Below are 17,500 nucleotides of genomic sequence, written 5' to 3'. Positions count from 1 at the left end.
AGAATTGAATTACGAGTGCTAAGAAAATTCCTTAGAAAATACAAGAGTATCCCTCAAAGAAATTCCCTGCGAGTTTTCGAAGTTTAGAATTATCCGAATTCTTAAAATTAACATGAAAACGGACTGATTCTCTTTTTTACCCTAAAATGAAGCTATTGAAATAAACATATTTGATTTGGTTTGCGTCAACGATATCTTCAGCTTTGGAGCTCGAGAAAGGTGGACATTATCTAGGGCAGTTATGCAAAGGACATCATCAAAATATCAGCTAGGAGACGCGCGAAGAAAGACAAATTAAGCTCCCAGGACATTAAAAGGACGTCTTGTGTCCTGCTGACGAGAAACGGAAATGTTTAACTTTCTTTTAGAGAAGCTTTTGGCCAGTCAATTTCTCCCAGAGATGCAAGCTGCTGTTGTAACATATGTTGTTCTTATCAATTTGGGTTAAATCGAATGTAGCTTGTAACCAAGACTCTATGATAGCAATTAAATTGTAATTAAGCGACAGTATCATTCGCTGCCTGATTCTATCCCGGATCTGAGCAGTTTTATTGAACCTGCAACTGTTGCATATGAAGGATCCTCAAATGCCAATAGCAGATAAAGTCGATTTCATTATGATCTGCAGTTCTGCAAGGCAACTTTACTCGCTGCGACTAGTAGCGGCGACAACCCACTAACTGACAGTCGCCGTTGCTGACCTAAGTACACTTTACTACCACTTTTGAGTAGTCGTAGTCCTGTTCAGTCTACTCGTTCATGTCCCTTGTATATATATATATATATATATATATATATATATATATATATATATATATATATATATATATATATATATATATATATATATATATATATATATATATATATATATATATATATATATATATATATATATATATATATATATATATATATATATATATATATATATATATATATATATATATATATATATATATATATATATATATATATATATATATATATATATATATATATATATATATATATATATATATATATATATATATATATATATATATATATATATATATATATATATATATATATATATATATATATATATATATATATATATATATATATATATATATATATATATATATATATATATATATATATATATATATATATATATATATATATATATATATATATATATATATATATATATATATATATATATATATATATATATATATATATATATATATATATATATATATATATATATATATATATATATATATATATATATATATATATATATATATATATATATATATATATATATATATATATATATATATATATATATATATATATATATATATATATATATATATATATATATATATATATATATATATATATATATATATATATATATATATATATATATATATATATATATATATATATATATATATATATATATATATATATATATATATATATATATATATATATATATATATATATATATATATATATATATATATATATATATATATATATATATATATATATATATATATATATATATATATATATATATATATATATATATATATATATATATATATATATATATATATATATATATATATATATATATATATATATATATATATATATATATATATATATATATATATATATATATATATATATATATATATATATATATATATATATATATATATATATATATATATATATATATATATATATATATATATATATATATATATATATATATATATATATATATATATATATATATATATATATATATATATATATATATATATATATATATATATATATATATATATATATATATATATATATATATATATATATATATATATATATATATATATATATATATATATATATATATATATATATATATATATATATATATATATATATATATATATATATATATATATATATATATATATATATATATATATATATATATATATATATATATATATATATATATATATATATATATATATATATATATATATATATATATATATATATATATATATATATATATATATATATATATATATATATATATATATATATATATATATATATATATATATATATATATATATATATATATATATATATATATATATATATATATATATATATATATATATATATATATATATATATATATATATATATATATATATATATATATATATATATATATATATATATATATATATATATATATATATATATATATATATATATATATATATATATATATATATATATATATATATATATATATATATATATATATATATATATATATATATATATATATATATATATATATATATATATATATATATATATATATATATATATATATATATATATATATATATATATATATATATATATATATATATATATATATATATATATATATATATATATATATATATATATATATATATATATATATATATATATATATATATATATATATATATATATATATATATATATATATATATATATATATATATATATATATATATATATATATATATATATATATATATATATATATATATATATATATATATATATATATATATATATATATATATATATATATATATATATATATATATATATATATATATATATATATATATATATATATATATATATATATATATATATATATATATATATATATATATATATATATATATATATATATATATATATATATATATATATATATATATATATACATATATAGGTATGCATTTAATATATATATACATACATACATATATATATGTCATATATATATGTATATATATATATATATATATACATATATATGTAAATATATACATGTATGCATATATGCATATACATATGATATAGCATTGACTAATATATAACTTTAGAATGTCGGTTTTCTTTAAGATTAAGAAAAGGCTTAACAGACTGGCAAACGAGGTGTACCTTTCTTCGTGTCGAGAAAAGATCACTGTTATCACAGGACATCTCGGGAGAAGAGAACAGGAGCGTGGGATGGGAGGTTACCGCTGACACCTGTCAATCTCCCGTTATTGCTTTTGTCATTACCGCTTTTGTAATTGGCTCGCTCTTCATTAATAAATTGGTGCTCTCGAAATAGGCCGTTTTCGCGTGTGCTCGAACTTAAAGTCAGTTGGTTGGTTTTCAGACCTATTCCTTTCAGCTTAAGGGTACTTGTGTTGTTATTGTTTTCATTATCTACTAAACTTCTTATAAACGGTCGGAAGTCTTGATCGGATTTCAATATTTCTATTATTTTCATTAGTTTTCAATGTCTTACCAATACGTCATCACATATGCCTACTTACTTGGTGTATTTCCATTAGTTGTACGTAATCATTTTAGGAAGCATTTAGGCATTAGTAATTCATATGTGTTCGTTATTTAACTATTACTATTCTTTATAGATACTGACTTCATATTCAGCCAAAATGACAATTACCATTACTTTCGAAGACACAAATTTCACTATTGTCATGACATCAATGTCATACAGTCTCTCCCTCCTCTCTTTCTCTCTCTCTCTCCATTTTACTTCCTGTCATAGATAACTAAGATTTATAATTTCAGTCACTTATGGTACCTTCACATCGCTTGATTGATTGATTGAGAAATTGATTGTGAAGTGAGATCACCGCCCAGCATTATCGTCCCAAGAAGCATTCCTTGTGCTGCCGTTGAAGGGGGTGAGTACAAAGGAATCATATGCATAGGATGTGTGTATTTAGAAAGGAGAGTGAGAGAGGGAAGATAGAGAAAGAGAGAGAGAAAAAAAATATATATTTTCTGTTTCCCCTTTGCTGCCGATGAAGGGGCTCTGAATCTCCACTGGTGTTGAGTACAAAGGAGTCTTATACGTGTGTATGAGCGCATAGTACGTAACACACATGTATATATGTACGTATAGTATGTATGTATTTAGAAGAGAAGAGAGAGAGGAGAGTGAGTGAGAGAAGAGAGAGAGGAGAGTGAGTGAGAGAAGAGAGAAGAGAGAGAATAGAGGAGAAAGAGGAAAGAGGAGAAAGGAAGAAAGAGAAGAATGGAGAAAGGAAGAGAGAGACGAGAGAGACGAGATAGATGAGAAAGAGAGTAATAGAGAAACAAATACCTAAAATATACACTATCTTCTATAATGATAATTACCTAAGTGTAATTAAGCTCGCTCTTATATACCTGCCTAGATAGCTCAGTTGGGAGAGCGTTAGACTGAAGATCTAAAGGTCCCCGGTTCGATCCCGGGTCTGGGCACTTTTGAGAATCCACGACGACGCAAGAGTACCCAGAATAGTCTTGGTTAGATGTTCTTTCCTGTTCTTACTTGGGAGTTTGATCCAAGGACATGGAAATATGGATCCCCACGTGTAAATAAAGCACCATATAAGCTGTCAAAACACACGCACGCACACCTACCTCTCCTTCTCTCTCTCTATAATATATATATATATATTCTGGCTCCTGGCTATACTCTTCCTAATCCACAGTCTTCCTCCTTTAGCCCGACGTTTTTCCCAACTGTTCTTGCGCCATTTTGACAAACGCCTTAATCGGTTTCATCTTTACAGCCTAGGACCGACCGATGCAAATAGGCCAGGGACGATTAGCCTGAACGGGACTACGGCTACTCAAAAGTGGTAGCAAAGTGGGCTCAGGTCAGTGGCGGCGACTGTCAGTTAGTGGGTTGTCGCCGCTACTTAGTCGCAGCGAGTCGAGTTGCCTTGCAGAACTGCAGCTCAAGGTGAACGCGACTTTATCTGCTATTGGCATTTGAGGTCCATTAAAAGTGCCCAGACCCGGGATCGAACCGGGGACCTTTAGATCTTCAGTCTAACGCTCTCCCAACTGAGCTATCTAGGCATGTTAAAATGTTAGTTGTTTTTTAATTTAAGTTGAAAAGTCTTTTCATTTTGCACTTATTAATCTTTGATACTTAAGTGAATATACAATATAACGCATAGAATTAGGCTCTATGCTGGCTCACATTTGTTATTTCGAATACATTCACTTCACTCACAGTCTAAATTGACTACAATACCTATTTTCCTTATTGTTATATACTGAACTAAATTGCTCGTTGAACACTGTGCTGAACAAAAAAGTGCAATTCCTCTTGTGTGATAGTCTCGCACTTGTTGATATTAAGTCTCATGTTAATATCGATCGTAATAGATCTACAAGGGATCCAGACTGGTCTATCGTGTGATTAAGAAGAAGGAATAGACACTTTACATAGTATCAGTGCACCGACCCAGAGGTGTGTAGATTCAGTTGAAAAAAAGGCAGTCCATTGATTTAAAAGGACACTTTACTTTTCCCTGAATTTTGAATAAGAAGCCACCTTGCTTTCCCTGATTTTGAGTAAAAGTGTTCTTTGCTCTTGCCCTATTTTGATAAGAAAGTACTTTATTTTCCTTGATTTTGAATAAGACTGTGCTTTACTTTTCCTTTATTTTCAATAAGACTGTGCTTTACTTTCCATCTAATTTAAATAACAAGACGCTTTACTTTACCCTGATTTCGAATTGAATAGAACTTTTGATACGAAGAAGAAAAAGGACAGGGACTCAATCCCCCCCCCCCCTTCCCCTCCCTCCGTGGAAGTCCCTACCTAACATCGTTTTCAAACTGTAAGTCATACACATGAGTGACTTATGATAAACCTGCCGACCTTTTTACCCCGGGAATGTAATCAAACTTTTAAAAAAGGGTGTTGTTAAAATCCAGTTCTAAAAGTCCTGTAATTCGAAAGTGAGTTTGCAACGAATGAGATTGCAAGGAATGAGTTTGCAACGCGAGAGAATTCGCTCCAGATCAAAAGCTGAAGTTCAAATGGCAGTTTTGATTAGGGGAGATATAGGGAAAAAAAAAAAAAAAAATAATAATAATAATAATAAAAAGATAATAATAATTTATATAAACATAAGACAGACTGAAGATACACGTAGTTTTAAAGACATAGTTTTAATAATCTGTAGTTTGTTTTATCTATTTAAATAGGCTGTGGTGACTATTTGTGTTTAGCGTAATTACAGTTTCAGGAACTACAAAGTTAGAGGGTAAGCGGTAGGGGGGAGGGGGGGGAGGTCCTACAGTAATGAAATCGGCAACAGCCCCCCCCCCCCCTCACTCTGGTCCCCTTCCCCCGCCCAGCCAAGGCCTGCATGAATAAAATACGATTTCCACCTTTTTCTCATGCATTGCACACCCACGCGCTGCCTTGCACGTTGTGTGTTTGCAATGATAGATTTAATATTTGCGTTCGTCTTTTTAAAATTTCTTAGCATAAACAGAGCTATTATTTGCAAAAGTAAAATGAATACATGAAATAAGAAAAATAGATTAAATTTTAGAAATATATAGACGAACAAAATATAAATTAAAGATATAAATGAGATCAGTACATTAAACCAGAACCTCATCTATAAAAGAAAATAACTTGTGAAATACAAAGTTACAAATGCATCTGCAATATTTTTTTACAATGACAAATAACCTAGATTTGATAGTTGTGACTTTTCAATTCTAAATGAGCTGGCAATTCTTTCAAAATAAGCTGAAAATAAGAATTTAACTGACGGATTATCATGAAAGCAACTTTTGGGGTTTTAATTAGTATCATTATCTTACACGTAGATGATTCCTCAGGCGAGTTAATTAGTAAGACTAACTAGAATCACCGGTTTACCCTTTTTCACTAATTTTCCAAAAGAGAAAAAGTCTTTACTTCTATCGTTATTTTAACTATTGTTATGATTTCTATGCTAACAGTAATAACAACAATAGCATTAATCGAAAAAAATAAATATCGAAAATTCAAGGAATGAGGTAGACACACACATACCCACATACACACACGCACACATACACACACACACACACACACATGCACGCGCACACACACACACACATACACACACACACACGATGTCAATGGGTGAAGTTCTTTCACATCCGACACCCAGAAGTTCAACTCGTTACTTTAAACTTTCAATTTCCTGTAAGAAGGAAAACAACATGATTATGAAAAAACGAACTAATTCTACAGACAAATTTACTTTTAGTTTGTAATAGCAAAATTTTATTTATCTATTTCCTGAGAATCTATATACACTTTGCTCATTAGAATAAAAAGGACTTTTTGCTTCTATTTTTCAACTATACGTGGTTCCCAATTTTATTCTTAATTCGAGTATTCAATCACGATTGATCTAGCATATCCTATGAAGAGACACACAGATGCTTGTGCACCATAAATCTGAAGTTGATTTGGCTATTTCTTACCATGATATAGCGCGTAAAAACAAGATTTAAGCCAAAAGGTAACTTCCTTCCCAGGTTGCTTCCTTCTTTACACAAAAGTCTACAGGCCTAAGACATATTGTTTCAAAATATTTAGTAGACATTTATAACTATCACTACTGTCGTGGTTAATGGAATTTCTAAGAAATTAACAGAATTAAAGGTGATTGATTTCTGTTTACCTGTAGTTGCTGTTCATGGTTATCATACGGTCCATTTATCATATATTATTAAGTTGCCTTTTTGAGTACCCCGAGACCCCATTTTGATAATAAGGCAGGGGTATTAAGAAAAAAAAAAAAAAAAAAAAAAAAGCACATCTGCAAGGTTCATCGCGACAGAACCAAGATCGTAATTGCAGCATCAGAACCTGAGCGTCGATGAGATTATACTGTATGATTTTATTTTTTATTATATATATATACAATTTTGTTTTTCTTTCTTTCTTTCTTTCGTGAAATCTATTTTCCTTAGTTTTAAGATACTGTTTTTTCCCCTCACGGCTCTTAAGTCTCTTTCGTAACCTTCTGTCGCCTTTCACTAACTTCCGGATGTATCTTTGATTTCTGTCGTACAGATGCAGTGATGGCGGTTCCCTGTATGTATTTTCAATATGTATATTTATTCATTTATTTTATTTTATTATTATCATTATTATTATTTTGTAAGAGAGCCATTATGCTAAACCGCATTCACTCTGAGTGGAAACTTTGATGCGAAAACGAATGATTTTACTATGTGATGTCATTTGCCTCCATATCCACCGCTTGCTAACCCACATAATCTTCTCAAAAGGAAAAAAAAGAAAGGAAAAAAAGAAAAAGAAAAATAAGGAAAAACAGAAAAATAAGAAAAAAAAAGAAAGAAAGAAAAAAAGGAAAATAAGAAAAATAATAAAGAAAGAAAAAAAAAAAAAAAAAAAGAAAGAAAGAAAAAACATATACATAACGCCTGACAAAAATAGTCCACTAAATAACAACATGTTGCCTTTGATGCCTGTTATATGTTATATCCAAATCATTACCTGAGTTAATTACATTAGTTAAAGAAAAAAGGTCATTCAACCAGAGCTTAGAGATACCACTTATCTCGGGAATGAGATAATGTTATGACTTCTTAATACCTCTTGAAAGAGACTTACAACTTAGTTCTTAACCTTGAACAGATAAGAGGATGTATATGTGTAGTATCTACTGCAACTAAAATATTATTTCCAAGTGTATGCACACACACACACATACACACACACACACACACACACACATATATATATATATATATATATATATATATATATATATATATATATATATATATATATATATATTATATGTGTATGTGTATGTGTGTATGTCTGTATGTATGTATGTATAAATATATGTGAATATATGTGTGAGCATGCATGTATATATATAAATGTGTGTGTATATGTATATATGTATATATATACATATATATTTGCATGTATATGTACATATATAAAATATATATACATATATATATAGATATATATATATACATATATATATATATATATATATATATATATATATATATATATATATATGTGTGTGTGTGTGTGTGTGTGTGTGTGTGTGTATGTATATATATTTTTTTGCATATATATGTACATATAAATATATGTATGTACACACACACACACACAGACACACACACATATATATATATATATATATATATATATATATATATATATATATATATATATATATGTGTGTGTGTGTGTGTGTGTGTGTATGTGTGTATGTGTGTTTGTGTGTGTATGTGTGTGTATGTGTGTGTGTGCTCGCGCATGTGCGTGTGTTCATAGTGTACATGCATGTATGTATTTCATTAATAAAAAAACTAATACTGAACCACAATTTTATTCGAACGGAAGACCAGATGACAAATAACCTCCCTCATCTCACACCAAAAGAATCATCACGAAACCTTTCTGTCAAATCACCACTCAATTAATTAAATAGTCATCAAGATTCTGCAGCTGAAGTGAATTCAATCATGACATTAGTGAACAAAAAGGAGCAAGTCATTCTACTCGTGGCGAAAAAGATACGAAAAGATATCCGCCATCATATCTGCAGTTGACTAATAGACAACAGACACTCCAAAAAGCAACGGTGATGTATTTATGATGTAAAAAGAAGTTTGATTGATTAACAGACATTTATACGAAGCCTAGATAGCTCAGTTGGGAGAGCGTTAGACTGAAGATCTAAAGGTCCCCGGTTCGATCCCGGGTCTGGGCACTTTTGAGCGCCCTTCGGTACACAATAAACCATTACCTAGTATGAAATAGTTGAAAGTCTAAAAGTCTATCAGGTCCTAACCATGAATTGCAAATAAAGCCTCATTTTCTTGTTCCATTTCGTGTTTTTTTTCCCGATTCCACTTCACATATAAACTTTGTGACATAAAACCATCTGCTTATCACATAATTATTCACAATAATTCCCACACTCTATTTACCTGATTAAACCAGGTCGAAAACTCAGGTCATATTCTCACGACCTGAAGGTGTCATACACGTGTACATCCAACAAAAATATAACATTCTTCCTTAAAGTGATGGACAGTTTTTATGAGTTGAAGGGGATTTCCTGTCCCCGCAGGTGGGATCCTACAACCCTTATTCTTAATCCTTTTTTCCCTCTTTCCTGACTGGGATAAGAGGACTCATCCTTCTCTACCTCTTCCTCCTCCTCAACTTCTTCTTCTTCTTCTTCTTCTCCTCCTCCTCTTCCTTCCTCCTCTTCCTCCTCTTCCTCTTCTTCTTCTCCTTCTTCTTTTTCTCCTTCTTCTTCTACTCCTCCTTCCCCTTCTCATTTACAGCTTGATCTATATAATGCTATTTACCCCCATCGCATTTGTGTTCAATCTCTCCCCTTTATTTCATAGCAACGATGACTTCATATGCAGTCGAGGATTTTCGAGTTTTTTTCTTTTCTTTTCTTTTTTATCCAGGTCTTCGTTCATAAGTCTTTTTTTCCATCTAACCATCTAAGAAATGAAAACGAGATGTAGAAAGAACCTCACATCTAAAAAATAAATTTCTTCCGAAACCCCAAAGAAAATTTGAGCTGCCGAGGACCCTTGGACAACAATTCGCCTGCTTGATTTTAAAGCAGAGGGTCTTCTCTCTAATTCTTCTCTATTAGTCACTAGGACGTCCCTTACCGACCATGCTGGTAGAGAACACCCATTTCCTTAGACAAATTTCATTTAGATGAGAAGGTAGAGCCTATATTGATTAAAGCTTATGTTAGATTTGTAAACTATCCTCAAAATAGAAATTGAATTACGAGTGCTAAGAAAATTCCTTAGAAAATACAAGAGTATCCCTCAAAGATACCGAAATTCCCTGCGAATTCCCGAATTTAAAATTATCCGAATTCTTAACCTGAAAAGGGATTGATTCTCCTGAAATGATGTTTTTTACCCTAAAATGAAGCTATTGAAATAAACATATTTGAGGTTTGTGTCAACGATATCTTTAGCTTCGGAGCTCGAGAAAGGTGGACCTTATCTAGGGCAGCTATACAAAGGACATCATCAAAATATCAGCTATGAGACGCGCGAAGAAAGACAAATCAAGATCAGGACATAAAAAGGACGTCATGTGTCCTGCTGACGAGAAACAGAAATGTTTAACTTTCTTTTAGAGAAGGTTTCGGCTAGTCAATTTCTCCCAGAGATGCAAGCTGCTGTTGTAAAATATGATGTTCTTATCAATTTTGGTTCAATTCCAATGTAGATTGTAACCAAGATTCTGTGAAACAAATCATTTTACTATGTGATGTTATTTACTTCCATATCCACCGCTTAATCTTCTCAAAAGGAAAAAGAAAGAAAAAAAGAAAAATAAGAAAAAAGAAAAGATAAATAAAAAAATAAAAAAATAAAGAAAAAGGGAAAAAAAGAAAGAAAAAAGAAAGAACGAAAGAAAGAAAGAACAAATATATACATAACGCCTGACAAAAAAAGTCTACTAAATAACATGTTGCCTTTGATGCCTGTTATATGTTATATCCAAATCATTACCTGAGTTAATTACCTGATTTAAGTACCTGAGTTAAAGAAAAAGAGTCATTCAACCAGAGCTTAGAGATACCACTTATCTCGGGAATGAGATAATGTTATGACTTCTTACTACCTCTTGAAAGAGACTTACAACTTAGGTCTTAACCTTGAGTAGACAAGAGGACATATATGTGTAGTATATACTGCAGCTGAAATATTATTTCCAAGTGTATGCACACATACAAATACAACATATGTAAACACACACACGCACACATGTGTGTGTGTGTATGTATGTATAAACATATGTGTATATATGTGTATATGTGTGTGTACATATAAACATATGTGTGTATATGTATGTATATATATATATATATATATATATATATATATATATATATATATATGTGTGTGTGTGTGTGTGTATATATATATATATATATATATATATATATATATATATATATACATATCTACATATATATGCATATGTTTATATATACATATATATGTGTGTGTGTGTATGCGCGCATGTGCGTGTGTTCATATGTGTACATGCATGTATGTATTTTATTTAAAAAAAAAAATAATAATAATAATAATACTGAACCGCAATTCTATTCAAACGGAAGAACGGAAGACCTAAAGAATCATTACAAAACTTTTCTGTCAAATCACCACTCAATTAATTAACTAGTCATCAAGATTCTGCAGCTGAAGCGAATTCAATCATGATATTACTGAAGAAAAAGGAGCAAGTCATTCTACTCGTGGCGATAAAGATACGAAAAGATATCCGCCATCATATCTACAGTTGCCAAATAGACAACAGAGACTCCAAAAAGCAACGATGATGTATTTATGATGTAAAAACAAACTTGATTAATTAATAAACTATTATATGTAAGCCTAGATAGCTCAGTTGGGAGAGCGTTAGACTGAAGATCTAAAGGTCCCCGGTTCGATCCCGGGTCTGGGCACTTTTGAGCGCCCTTCGGTACACAAAAAACCATTACCTCGGGATTATCTGCTAGTATGAAATAGTTGAAAGTCTAGAAGTCTATCAGGTGAAAACCGTAAGTTACAGATAAAGCCTCATTTTCTTGTTCTGTTTCGTGTTTTTTTCCCGATTCCACTTCACATATAAACTTTGTGACACAAAACCATCTGCTTATCACAATCATTCACAATAATTCCCACACTCTGTTTACCTGATTAAACCAGGTCGAAATCTCAGGTCATATTCTCACGACCTGAAGGTGTCATACACGTGTACATCCAACAAAAAGATAACATTCTTCCTTAAAGTGATGGATAGTTTTTTATGAGTTGAAGAGGATTCCCTGTCCCCGCAGATGGGATCCTACAACCCTTATCCTTAATCCTTTTTTTCCTCTTTCCTGACTGGGATAAGAGGACTCTTCCTTCTCTTCTTCCTCTTCTTCTTCTTCATCTTCTTCTACTACTCCTCCTTCCCCTTCTCATTTACAGTTTGATCTATATCATGCTATTTACCCCCATCGCATTTGTGTTCAATCTCTCCCCTTTATTTCAGAGCAACGATGGCTTCATATACATTCGAGGATTTTCGAGTTTTTCTTTTTCTTTTTCGGCCAGTCAATTTCTCACAGAGATGCAAGCTGCTGTTGTAACATATGAAGTTCTTATCAGTTTTGGTTCAATTCCAATGTAGCTTGTAACCAAGATTCTATGATAGCAATTAAATATTTGTAATTAAGAGATGGTATTAATCGTTGCCTAGATAGCTCAGTTGGGAGAGCGTTAGACTGAAGATCTAAAGGTCCCCGGTTCGATCCCGGGTCTGGGCAATTTTGAGAGGCAACAGGTGCATCGAGTACCTGGAAATCCCGCAGGTAGGTGGACTCATAGAAAGAGTTATGTTGGGTTATTCTTAAGTTTATCTGTGTCTAGAGAGGTGTCTATACAGCAAATTCGTGGGCATAAACCTATTTAATAATTCTCATACACACATACGCTCACACACACACACGTATATACATGTATACATATATATGTATACATATATACATATATATATATATATATATATATATATATATATATATATATGTGTGTGTGTGTGTGTGTGTGTGTGTGTGAGTGTGTGTTTGTTTGTGTGTGTGAATATATGTATACAGGAATACATTTATGTATATATGTATGAAATGTGTGATAAGATTTATAAAATGTGTTCAGTCTGTTTCTAGACAGAATATTAAGCACTCTTCAAAATCTACAGTGTTTAACAATTCAAGTCACCCTGGTAATAACAGGACACCACTTGACAGGACATCACTTGATTTCGGCATTTCTGGTTACTCCATGTAGGCCTACCTATTGGGTCCCAAAAGTGCCCAGACCCGGGATCGAACCGGGGACCTTTAGATCTTCAGTCTAACGCTCTCCCATCTGAGCTATCTAGGCGGATACTTTCATAAGGCTTAATTATAATTATTGTGTTTATTGCAATAGACCGTAGGTTTGACTTTTCTATATACACTCTGGTTCTCTCTATATGTATGTATGTATATATATTATATATATATATATATGTATATATATGTATATATGTATATGTATATATATATTTATATGTATATATATATATATATTTATATGTATATATATGTATATATATGTATATATGTATATATATATGTATATGTATGTATATATATATATATATGTATATATATATATATGTATATATGTATGTATGTATGTACAAATTGTACATGTACACACACACGCGCGCACACACACACACTCACACACACACACAAATGTATATGTATTATACATACACATATGTACACACACACATCTATATAACCATCACATATATGGATAAGGATTCAAAGTCGTGAAGATAAACGAACAGAAAGAGCAAGGTGGACGTACGGGCATGAGATGCATATCATTATGCAATCGCGACGTGAGTGCATCCGTCTGGAATCATGAACATATAAGTTTCTTTTTAAACGTAAAAGGCTATTCTCATAGATTCTTATACGTCATAATATTTAGACTCTAAGCACTTATTAGACTCAAGGCCTAGGGTTCGGCAGACTAGAATCTGGGAAGATTCACTTTTCTCAAACAAAACTATCTATTAATTTAGCTATATATCTCTTTCATTTCCAGTCTTTCTCATCTCTCTCTGTCCCCTCTCTTTATCTTTTTATCTTGCTTCTGAAATGTGTGAATTATGAATGGAAATACGAAACATTAGCATTTTCCTTAGTCAAGTATGCCGACAAACAAGATGACTAAATACACTTTAATGATGATAATGAATTCCAAATACTAGTTTTTAAAGCTTTTAAATGAATTTCCAAACATTACTGACACATCGCCAAAACATGAATATAATTGCGGCAGAATATTATTAGTGATTGGTATTATTAAGTTCAAACATACTATCATTACGTATATTATGAAACACTTGATTGTATGATCTCGATAATGGATTCTGGTTCATCCTTTTGAACACCAAAAAAGGGAGACAAAAAATATCTCATTAAATATGCAAAGCCCCAAATATTTTAGGCCATTCATTATAACTTCTTTCGGACGTTCGCATAATCTTGTCGAAATGAAAAACAATATATATATATATATATATATATATATATATATATATATATATATATATATATATAAATGTCAAGCTTTAGGATTCCATCGTTCAAGTGGCAGAGAAGATGGGAACAAATAATCCTCTATATCATATCAGCATGTCCAAAGTACAAGAATTTAAGATATGCCAATTTGTCTGGCTGTTGACCTCTGTGACCTATGACCTCGAGAAGGGAACGCCCAGAGAACACTCGTGAACCCCAAAACACAGATCAAGTAAAATATACCTGTTGACTTTCGAAAAGCAAAGGTAACTTTGTATCGACTTCGCGTAATGCTATATGCAACTTGAAGGATTTGTCGCTAAGCTAAATAATTATGTGAAATATATGAAATTGATGATAATCAGTTTCAAACACATATAAACTAATCCAGCTTTTGCGTCGCCACCGTGCAATAAACCAAGAAACTATCATGTGGTAAAATCGCTTGTTGCAAATTACGCTGAATTCGGCTGTAAATGAACAATAGCTAATGTACTTTGATAAAGAAAAATGATGAAACTATCACCAAACATAGTTACTATAATCACGAAAGAATTAGAATATGTGTATCCAGTTTGTGTTTCTTTCTGATCTTGTCATATCTTAGCTAGTTTAACTAATTCCCATAATAGATTAGATAAATTAGACATATTGCATAGTCTACCCTAATATTACAGCCTTCAAAGAAAACAAAATCGTATCATAGTGTTGATAGAAAATGTATAAATACAGGGGAGACTCATCTTATACTGGTTACTAGTATATAACAACTGTTGTTGGTATAATGTTTTTGTAGGAATACAGGTGCCTGGTAGCGAGCCGGGATATGATCAATATAAAACAAAACATGAAGGAAATCACTAGTTTATTGTTCAAATAAGATCAAATGAAAATACGGTCACTCACTATGTATACCACCCTGTCAACTTGCCAGTCCACACAGCGAGAGCTCCGTGGTTCATTCGCGGCCTTGTCCCGACAGATCCTCAATTCCTTCGTCGTCAGGAGGTGAAAGGTGAGACAGAAGAGCTCCTTTCCCTAAGACAGTCACTCAGAGAAAGAGCTTGTCCAGCCAGCCATGGCGGTCAGTGACACTGTGCATCGCAAAGAAGCGGGCGGCTGGACGAATGGTTAAGAGAGGCAGTGGGCTGTTCGGTAGCTTGAGGGTGGGGACAAGCATTAATGCATCACTACAACTCAAATTCTTATCACTAAGCAAGGAATATAAGAAATATAAAATACTGATAAGTTTGTGTCTATGGAAAGTGTCAGCGAACCAGTTATTGAAACTCACAAAGAGATTTGGAAAAAAAAGTGTTCTGTCGAGTGAATAAAGGCTAGCGGTTTAAATAAAGATTAAATTCATCATAATCATAAAATGTGCAAGGCAGGACATATGAAGATGATTTATAAAGGTTAATCAAATATCAATGATGATAGCAATGATGATAGAACTATTTATGATAATGATAGTAATGATAATACTAATGATTAAGAATAGCGATAATGGGGGGGGGGGGGGGATTTTACATCTTGAAACAAACGGATGAGTATAGACATATTTAAGGAAAAAGTAATTTGCATTTATTGTAAAAGAAAACAATGATAAAATGATACTGATTGATTCTATAGATACGATCTTCTGTGGAATCATAATCTGTTAGGATATTCTTCTTAAGTATTACTCATATTGACTGATATTAATATCAAGCATGCGTTTTAGGCTGTCCATGAAAATGGCCCATTATCAGGAAAACTTAGAAAATCAGTGAATTAAGAGTTTGTCTAGATTTTGATTTTCTTTCATCTAAGGTGATATCATTTTAGTGCACCTATTGTATAGTGAAGTAATGCAACACACATACACGGAAAGAGTATTGCAAATTCGGTCGGACAACAGATCGACAGACTGACAAACAAAAGGAGGGGAGAGGAGAATCGATTCCAAATTTGCCATAGTTACCGCAAAAATAAATTTCGTTTTCTGTAAAGAGAATACAAGAAAACGAATAAAATAGGACTAACTATATCATTGTGGATATTTACAACAACGTTCATAAAAATAGTAAAAAAACTTTTTTTCTCAAGAAAGTAATAGCAACAACTAAAGAAATAGACATTATAGTTGATGGAAATATCGCTTTTGTAGTAGTAGCAATGGCAAAAAACAGTAATATACGTTTACAACAGATAACCCAATACGGTCATCGATTAGCTATCGTAATAATTGTTGTTATCACGAATGATGAATATGATTATCATAAACCTAATTTTGATGAATATAAAAAGAATGACGGGAATTGCAATAGTGATAGCAAGGTTAATATAAAAAAACGATAATGTTTATAATGAGGATGATAACAATAATGATAATAATGATAGTAATAACAAAA

At 30.5% G+C, this 17,500-nt stretch overlaps 1 protein-coding gene and 6 non-coding genes across 7 annotated transcripts in view; 5 read left to right on the top strand and 2 right to left on the bottom strand.

The window, feature by feature from the left end:
- LOC122253921 (neuronal growth regulator 1) overlaps positions 1-17,500 on the top strand; it is a 354,189-nt gene that overhangs the window by 272,449 nt on the left and 64,240 nt on the right. The gene's annotated exons all lie outside the window — the stretch shown is intronic.
- On the top strand, positions 4,299-4,371 carry TRNAF-GAA (transfer RNA phenylalanine (anticodon GAA)). Its single transcript has one exon. It is a non-coding gene; the product is annotated as a tRNA-Phe (tRNA).
- TRNAF-GAA (transfer RNA phenylalanine (anticodon GAA)) lies at positions 4,905-4,977 on the bottom strand. The gene has a single exon. It is a non-coding gene; the product is annotated as a tRNA-Phe (tRNA).
- TRNAF-GAA (transfer RNA phenylalanine (anticodon GAA)) lies at positions 9,617-9,689 on the top strand. The gene has a single exon. It is a non-coding gene; the product is annotated as a tRNA-Phe (tRNA).
- TRNAF-GAA (transfer RNA phenylalanine (anticodon GAA)) lies at positions 12,371-12,443 on the top strand. Its single transcript has one exon. It is a non-coding gene; the product is annotated as a tRNA-Phe (tRNA).
- TRNAF-GAA (transfer RNA phenylalanine (anticodon GAA)) lies at positions 13,220-13,292 on the top strand. The gene has a single exon. It is a non-coding gene; the product is annotated as a tRNA-Phe (tRNA).
- On the bottom strand, positions 13,836-13,908 carry TRNAF-GAA (transfer RNA phenylalanine (anticodon GAA)). The gene has a single exon. It is a non-coding gene; the product is annotated as a tRNA-Phe (tRNA).

Source organism: Penaeus japonicus, unplaced genomic scaffold, assembly GCF_977035675.1.
Source record: "Penaeus japonicus unplaced genomic scaffold, GWHDUDI00000001_assembly GWHDUDI00000041, whole genome shotgun sequence".
NCBI classification, from domain to species: Eukaryota; Metazoa; Arthropoda; class Malacostraca; order Decapoda; family Penaeidae; genus Penaeus; species Penaeus japonicus.
This window is presented reverse-complemented; position numbering and strand designations above follow the sequence as displayed.